General features: G+C 45.0%; 1 long non-coding RNA gene and 3 other non-coding genes across 4 annotated transcripts; 3 read left to right on the forward strand and 1 right to left on the reverse strand.

The window, feature by feature from the left end:
* Positions 1-53: 53 nt before the first annotated feature.
* On the forward strand, positions 54-7,853 carry LOC129700206 (uncharacterized). Its single transcript, XR_008723993.1, has 3 exons — positions 54-152; positions 2,828-6,316; positions 6,637-7,853. It is a non-coding gene; the product is annotated as an uncharacterized LOC129700206 (long non-coding RNA).
* Positions 6,199-6,271, reverse strand: trnak-cuu (transfer RNA lysine (anticodon CUU)). Its single transcript has one exon. It is a non-coding gene; the product is annotated as a tRNA-Lys (tRNA).
* On the forward strand, positions 7,383-7,468 carry trnay-gua (transfer RNA tyrosine (anticodon GUA)). The gene is given in 2 exon segments: positions 7,383-7,419; positions 7,433-7,468. It is a non-coding gene; the product is annotated as a tRNA-Tyr (tRNA).
* A 19-nt stretch (positions 7,854-7,872) lies between the features above and the next one.
* On the forward strand, positions 7,873-7,945 carry trnak-cuu (transfer RNA lysine (anticodon CUU)). Its single transcript has one exon. It is a non-coding gene; the product is annotated as a tRNA-Lys (tRNA).
* The last annotated feature ends 190 nt before the right edge of the window (positions 7,946-8,135 follow it).

The raw sequence follows: 8,135 nt of genomic DNA on the forward strand, positions 1-8,135 counted from the left end.
GCCCGGACGCTGCCATGACAACGATCGACTGCCAGGCCCGCCGCGCGGCCGCTGCACCAACCATCGCCGAACAAAGCAACAATTATCCGACTATGTATGTAGGAAGGAACTGCAGGTGCTGGTTTAAACCGAAGATAGACACTAAAAGCTGAGTAAGTCAGTGGGTCAGACAGTATCGCTGGAGAAAAGGCTTGCGTTAGATTGCTCCGACAGAATACTTAAAGAGGCCTAAATTAAAATGTTAATGTTGAAGAAGCCTGATAATCTGAAGAAGATCCCGACCCAAAAACTCTTATATTCCCTCAACAGATGCTGCCTGACCCGCTGAGTTCCTCCAGCACTTTATATTTTGCTCAAAATTCCAGCATCACCGGTTCCCCTTTTATCTCCTTTCAAATATGAATGCATTTTTTCATTGCATTGACAACACATCGATTGTGTTCAATCACCAGACTGATTCCTGGGATGTCAGGACTGTCTTATGAAGAAAGACTGGATAGACTTGGTTTATACTCTCTAGAATTTAGGAGATTGAGAGGGGATCTTATAGAAACTTACAAAATTCTTAAGGGGTTGGACAGACTAGATGCAGGAAGATTGTTCCTGATGTTAGGGAAGTCCAGGACAAGGGGTCACAGCTTAAGGATAAGGGGGAAATCCTTTAAAACTGAGATGAAAAGAACTTTTTTTCACACAGAGAGTGGTGAATCTCTGGAACTCTCTGCCACAGAGGGTAGTTGAGGCCAGTTCTTTGGCTATATTTAAGAGGGAGTTAGATGTGGCCCTTGTGGCTAAGGGGATCAGGGGGTATGGAGAGAAGGCAGGTACGGGATACTGAGTTGGATGATCAGCCATGATCATATTGAATGGCGGTGCAGGCTCGAAGGGCCGAATGGCCTACTCCTGCACCTAATTTCTATGTTTCTATGTATTCGTTGGTGAGATTAGACCCTTCTCAACCCGAAACGGCAACTATTCCTGTTCTCCAGAGATACTCTGACCCTCTGAGTTAGTTACTCCAGCTTTTTGTGTTTGTTATCCGACTGAGGAATTAAATTCAGTCCCTTGAGAGGGGTGGCATAGAATCAGAAGATGCAGTCAGTATAGAACCGAGGAATTGTAAGGGTAAAAATACCCTAATGGGATCTATCTACAGGCCCCCAAACAGTATCCTGGATATAGGATGCAAATTGAATCAAGAGTTAAAATTGGCATGTAGTAAAGGTAGTACGGTTGTTATGGGGGATTTCAACATGCAGGTAGACTGGGTAAATCAGGTTGGTACTGGACCCCAAGAAAGGGCGTTTGTGGAGTGCCCCTGTGACAGATTCTTAGAGCAGCTTGTACTGGAGCCTACCAGGGAGAAGGCAATCCTGGATTTAGTGTTGTGTAATGAACCGGATTTGATAAGGGAACTTGAGGTTAAGGAGCCATTAAGAGGTAGTGACCATAATATGTTAAGTTTTAGACAATAGAGAATAAACAATAGACAATAGGTGCAGGAGTAGGCCATTCGGCCACGAGCCAGCACCGTCATTCAATGTGATCATTGCTGATCATCCACAATCAGTACCCCATTCCTGTACAACTGTAGGAGGATCTCTTTGATCCTAAACTCAACTCCTCTTGTTATGAATTTGAGTAAATCGGAGGTGTCAGTATTACAGTTGAACAAAGGGGACTATGGAACCATAAGGGAGGAGCTGGCCAAAGATGACTGGAAAGATACCCTTGCAGGGATGACAGTGGAACAACAATGGCAGGTATTTCTGGGAATAATACAGAAGGTGCAGGATCAGTTCATTCCAAAGAGGAAGAAAGATTCCAAGGGGAGTAAGGGGTGACCGTGGCTGACAAGGGAAGTCAGGGATAGTATAAAAATAAAAGAGAATAAGTACAACATAGCAAAGATGAGCAGGAAGCCAGAGGATTGGTAATGTTTAAAGAGCAACAGAAGATAACTAAAACGGCAATACGAGGAGAAAAGATGAGGTACGAAGGTAAGCTAGCCAAGAATATAGTAAGCTTCTTTAGGTATGTGAAGAGGAAAAAATTAGTTAAGACCAAAGTTGGACCTTTGAAGACTGAAAAGGGTGAATTTATTATGGGGAACAAGGAAATGGCAGATGAGTTCAACAGGCACTTTGGATCCGTCTTCACTAAGGAGGACACAAACAATCTTCCTGATGTAATATTGGCCAGAGGATCTGGGGTGACGGAGGAACTAAAGGAAATCCACATTAGGCAGGAAATGGTGTTGGGTGGACTGGAACTGAAGGCTGATAAATCCCCAGGGCCTGATGGTCTGCATCCCAGGGTACTTAAGGAAGTGGCTCTAGAAATCGGGGATGCATTGGCACTCATTTTCCAATGTTCTATAGATTCAGGATCAGTTCCTGTGGATTGGAGTGTAGAGAGAAAACAGAGAATTATAGACCAGTTAGCCTGACATCGATGGTGGGGAAGATGCTGGAGTCAATCATAAAAGATGAAATAGCAGTAACAGGATCGGTCTGAGTCAGCATGAATTTACAAAGGGGAAATCATGCTTGACTAATCTTCTGTAATTTTTTGAGGATGTAACTAGGAAAAGGTCCCACATAGGAGATTAGTGGGCAAAAATAGGGCACATGGTATTGGGGGTAGAGTGCTGACATGGTTAGAAAATTGGTTGGCAGACAGGAAACAAAGAGATGGGATTAACAGGTCAGAATGGCAGGCAGTGACAAGTGGGGTACCGCAAGGCTCGGTGCTGGGACCACAGCTATTACAATTTACATTAATGATTTAGATGAAGGGATTACAAGTAACTTTAGCAAATTTGCAGATGACACAACGGTGGGTGGAATTGTGAACTGTGAGGAGGATGACGGAGGAACACTAGGTGCAGGAGTATGGCCGCGCCATATTCAAGATGGCGCGGAATAGGCTGAGAGCCCAAGCCTTTCGTCCTCCTCTGTCCAGCATTCTTCTAGCGAACGTCCAGTCCCTGGAAAACAAGCGGGATGACCTGCCTGACCGAAACATGGCTGACCTCGCTGATTCCGGATCAGGTAATATGCCCAACTGAGTCCTTAACTGTCCATCATGCTGACAGAACAGAAGCATCTGGGAAATCCAAGGGTGGAGGAGTCGGCTTCATGACCAATAACAACTGGTGCAACCCTGCAAATATCAAGATGCTTTCCCGTTCCTGCTCGCCGGACCTGGAGCACCTGACGATCTCATGCCACCCATTTTACCTTCGCCGGGAGTTTGGCTCAGTGATCGCCACAGCCGTCTACATTCCACCGCATGTGGACATCGACGTGGCACTATCAGCCCTACACGATGTGCTATGTCGACATCAAAACAAGAACCTGGATGCGGCTATGGTGGTGGCTGGAGATTTTAATAAATCAAATCTCAAGAAGGTCATGCTGAACTTCTACCAACACATCACGTGTGCCACCAGGGGGAAAAGAACATTGGGCCACTGCTATACGCTGTTCTGGAAGGGCTACAAGGCCGTTTCATTCCCTCCGTTAGGAAAATCTGACCACGCTGCCATTTTCCTGCTGCCGGGGTATAAACAGAAGATAGTTCGGGAAGCGGCAGCGACGAGGGACGTAAAGCGGTGGTCCGACTAGTCAGAGGCCATGCTGTCACGGGTGAACACGAGGAAAGCTGTAGGGGCGTCTCGGAGCGAGTACTCAAGTCCTGTGCTACACAGCTAGCTCCGGTGCTCACTACAATAATCAACCTCTCCGTGGACAACTCCGTGGTCCCTGCCTGCTTCAAAAGATCCATCATTGTACCTGTACCAAAAAATGCCTCCCCAACTTGTCTGAATGACTACCGTCCGGTGGCCCTCACCTCGGTAGTCACGAAATGCTTTGAGAGGCTGGTCAAGAAACACATCTGCGCCTTCCTCCCTCGCACCATGGACCCGCTACAATTCGCATAGCGTCCAAACAGATCCACGGACGATGCGGTCTCCCAGGTTCTGCACACCGCTCTTTCATCTTGACAGCCAGAATGGGGGGCTATGTGAGGATGATGTTCATAGACTTCAGTTCAACCTTCAACCCCACCTGACTGGCCAAGAAGCTGCTGGAATTGGGGCTCAACACCTCCCTGTGGGCATGGATCCTGGACTTTCTCACCAGGTAGTCAAGATGGGAGGAAATACATCAGTCCCTCACCCTGAGCACAGGGTCCCCCCATGGTTGCGTCCTCAGCCCCCTAACTGTACTCCTTATACACGCATGACTGTGTGGCTAGGTTCAACTCCAACTCTATAATCTGAATCTATAATCAAGTTTGCTGATGACACTGTGGTGGTGGGCCTGATCTCCGATAATGATGAGAAGACCTACCGGGAGGAGGTGGCTGATCTGGCACTCTGGTGTCAGGACAACAGCCTCCTCTTGAATATCAAAAAAACTAAGGAGCTGATCGTGGACTTTAGGAGGGCACATCATCCGAGGACGTACACACCATTGAAGATAAATGGGGATACTGTGGATAGGGTGAGCTGTTTTAAATACCTTGGAGTCCACATCTCTGAGGATATGACATGGACATCACACGCTGAAGCACTGGTGAGTAAGGCAAGGCAGCGCCTTTACCACCTCAGGCAATTGAGGAAATTCAGAGTGTCTATGAGGATCCTCCAGTGCTTCCACTCAGCGGCGGTGGAAAGCATCTTGTCCAGAAATATCACGATTTGGTTTGGGAACTGCTCTGCTCAGGACAAGAAGGCCCTGCAGAGAGTAGTGCGTTCGGCCGAACGAACTATGGGAACCACACTCGCCCCCCTGCCGGAACTATACATCAGAAGGTGCAACTCCAGAGCCAACAAGATCATGGGAGACCCCTTTCACCCCAGCAACGGACTGGTCCAGCTGCTATGGTCAGGCAAACGCCTCCGTTGCCATGCTGTGAAACGGACAGGATGAGAAGGAGTTTCTTCCCAGAGGCCATTAGGACTGTAAACTCCTATCTCACCTGGGACTAACTTTACTGTACCATTTTACTGTTGTGTGGTGTCTTTTTAAAATTGCTGTTTTTTTCGTTTTTCCTCCCGCAAATATGTAATACGTGAATATGTGATTCTGTTCCATTCTGTTTATAGTTTGTTTGTTTTTTTGCACAATCCGCGAGCATTGCCACTTTTCATTTCACTGCACATCTCGTATGTGTATGTGACGAATAAACTTGACTTGACTTGGATAGGTTGGGTGAGTGGGCAGATGCATGGCAGATGCAGTTTAATGTGGATAAATGTGAGGTTATCCACTTTGGAAGCAAAAACAGGAAGGAAGATTATTATCTAAAAGGTGTCAAGTTGGGAAAAGGGGAAGTACAACGGGATCTGGGGGTCCTTGTTCATCAGCCAATGAAAGTAAGCATGGAGGTACAGCAGGCAGTGAAGAAAGCGAATGGCATGTTGGCCTTCATAACAAGAGGAATTGAGTATAGCAAAGAGGTCCTTCTGCAGTTGTACAGGGCCCGAGTGAGACCACACCTGGAGTATTGTGTGCAGTTTTAGTCCCCCAATTTGAGGAAGGACATTCTTGCTATTGAGGGAGTGCAGCGTAGGTTCACAAGGTTAATTTCCGGGATGGCAGGACAGTCAAATGCTGAGAGAATAGAGCGGCAGGACTTGTATACTCTGGAATTTAGAAGGATGAGAGGATATCTCATTGAAACATATAAGATTATTAAGGGTTTGGACACGCTCGAGTCAGGAAACATGTTCCCGGTGTTGGGGGAGTCCAGAACAAGGGGCCACAGTTTAATAATAAGGGGTAAGCCATTTAGAACAGAGATGAGGAAACATTTTTCACAGAGCTGTGAGTCTGTGGAATTCTCTCCCTCATAGGGCGGTGGAGGCTGGTTCAATGGATACTTTCAAAATAGAGCTGTATAGGGCTCTTAAAGATAAGGGAGAAGACAGGAACGGGGTACTGATTGTGAATGATCAGCCATGATCACATTGAACTGGCTCGAAGGGCCGAATGGCCTACTCCTGCACCTATTGTCTATTGAGTCCACATATCTGGAGTTTCCCCATTTAACCTCGATCCAGATTCGGCAGTGGAGTTTGTATTCTGTCTTCACTCACAGTCACACAAATCTGTACATGGTCAAAATAGTCTATGTTTAAATGTGTAAATAAAAGGTACGTTCATATCAAGTAAAATGTATGTTTATCGCCCAACGTGGGGCTCGAACCCACGACCCTGGGATTAAGAGTCCCATGCTCTACCGACTGAGCTAGCCGGGCACTGTGCAGCAATACCGGAAGGCCTCCCCTGTAGCAAGCGGAAGGGTGGGTAGGGTTTAAATGATTTTGCGTTTATAATTCAGATTTGAAGTTATTTTCCTTTTCCTTGAGGTGTCAAGTTCTCCAGCCAGAAAATTCCAAATCGCAACACAGTTTTATAGTCAATCTGCAGAAGTTTTGACCCTGCTGACCATGTCAATCAGCAATATTACAAAAACCAGTAAACTAACCAGAAAACCTCCTGTGGAAGTTTTAAATCATAGATGAAAATTCCGTTTCTCTAGAAAGTTTCATAACTGAAATGTTAATTCCTCTGCTCTATCCATCTTTTCTGATGTTTTGTAATTATTCGTTTATTTTTCAAGGCGCCAGAGTTGCTGACAAGTCTAACATTTATAGCCCATTTCTAATTGCCCTGATCTTCGAAGATCTTGATTTGATTCAATTCAATTCAATTCAACTTTAATGTCATCGCACAAATACAGGTATGAGTACAACGAAATGCAGTTTTGCGTCAGTTTATGATCTACTTTCTTGAGCTGCTGTGGCCCTTATTCACGCCTTGTCCTTGCTTCCTACGCAGTTGTTAAAAATGTTAAAAAAAACCTCTGTATATTTCTATTAATTTAAAATTGCTCTATAGGCTGCTCTATCGTCCTGCCAACCAACTTTGTCCCCCATTGCGGCAATGATTGCCACAATTTTATGACTACAATGTGTTAGCATTTATCATTGAACATGCCTAGTTGATCCTATCAACGATATACGTTTCTGTAAATTTTATATTCAGAACAAATTTTAAGAGACTCAATTTAGCAACATTTTGTCACCAAACGTTATAACAAACATCTTCTGTTATTTGTTGTGACGTTGGGCACAAAGACAAATGTCGCTGAATTGAGTCCTTTAAATTAATCACGGAATTACGCAATTTTCTGAACTCAAAAATTCTCTTCAGAATTGTAAATTATAAATCCCCATTAATAACCTGTTATTAAGTTATTATTGTTATTAAGTATGAGGAGAAATCTGGGGGGAAAAAATATTCCCAAGAAAATAGATCATCCGGCTTTGCCCTTCTTGAATACTTCTGAGCGGCTGTACTTCCGTGCCTTCGATAGCTCAGCTGGTAGAGCGGAGGACTGTAGGACGTACAGAGTTATCCTTAGGTCGCTGGTTCGATTCCGGCTCGAAGGACGTCGTTTTTTCTTGCATTGCTTTTAAGTTTATACGCAGGGTTTTTAAGTGATTTTGTTCCTCTCTTTCTGTCTCGCGGTGCTTATTTCACGCCCCGCTCATTTACAAGGATTAAAATACTATAGGCAATGCTCCAAGCGTCTGAAAAGGCAGACTAATTCACACAACACACATATAAGCGAGGATTAGTTGTTTAAGAAAGAACTGCAGATGTTGGAAAACGGTCGACAAAAATACTGGAGAAACTCCAGCAGTGAAGGGTCTCGACCTGAAACATGGTCTATTCCTTCGCTTCATAGATGCTGCAGCACCCGCTGAGTTCCTCCAGCACTTGCGGCTATAATACGCGATGATTACATGCAATACAACGCATAAAAAGGACTGCGTATAGTGCGTTGTTCACTGCCCGGCTAGCTCAGTCGGTAGAGCATGGGACTCTTAATCCCAGGGTCGTGGGTTCGAGCCCCACGTTGGGCGCTTATTTTATTTGTGCCTCTCGCTAAAATATCTTTGATTGATTCTTAGCGGAAGCATTCGTTCTTTCTCCACTATTTGTTAAATATTAAGGTCAGTTTATTCTCACATGTACCATAAGGTACAGTGAAAGTTGAGTTACCATATGGTGAGGTATTATTACTCTTTTTATTTAACATTGCCATTGTTGATT

The sequence above is a fragment of the Leucoraja erinacea genome, chromosome 9 (genome assembly GCF_028641065.1).
Source record: "Leucoraja erinacea ecotype New England chromosome 9, Leri_hhj_1, whole genome shotgun sequence".
In the NCBI taxonomy this organism is placed as follows: domain Eukaryota; kingdom Metazoa; phylum Chordata; class Chondrichthyes; order Rajiformes; family Rajidae; genus Leucoraja; species Leucoraja erinaceus.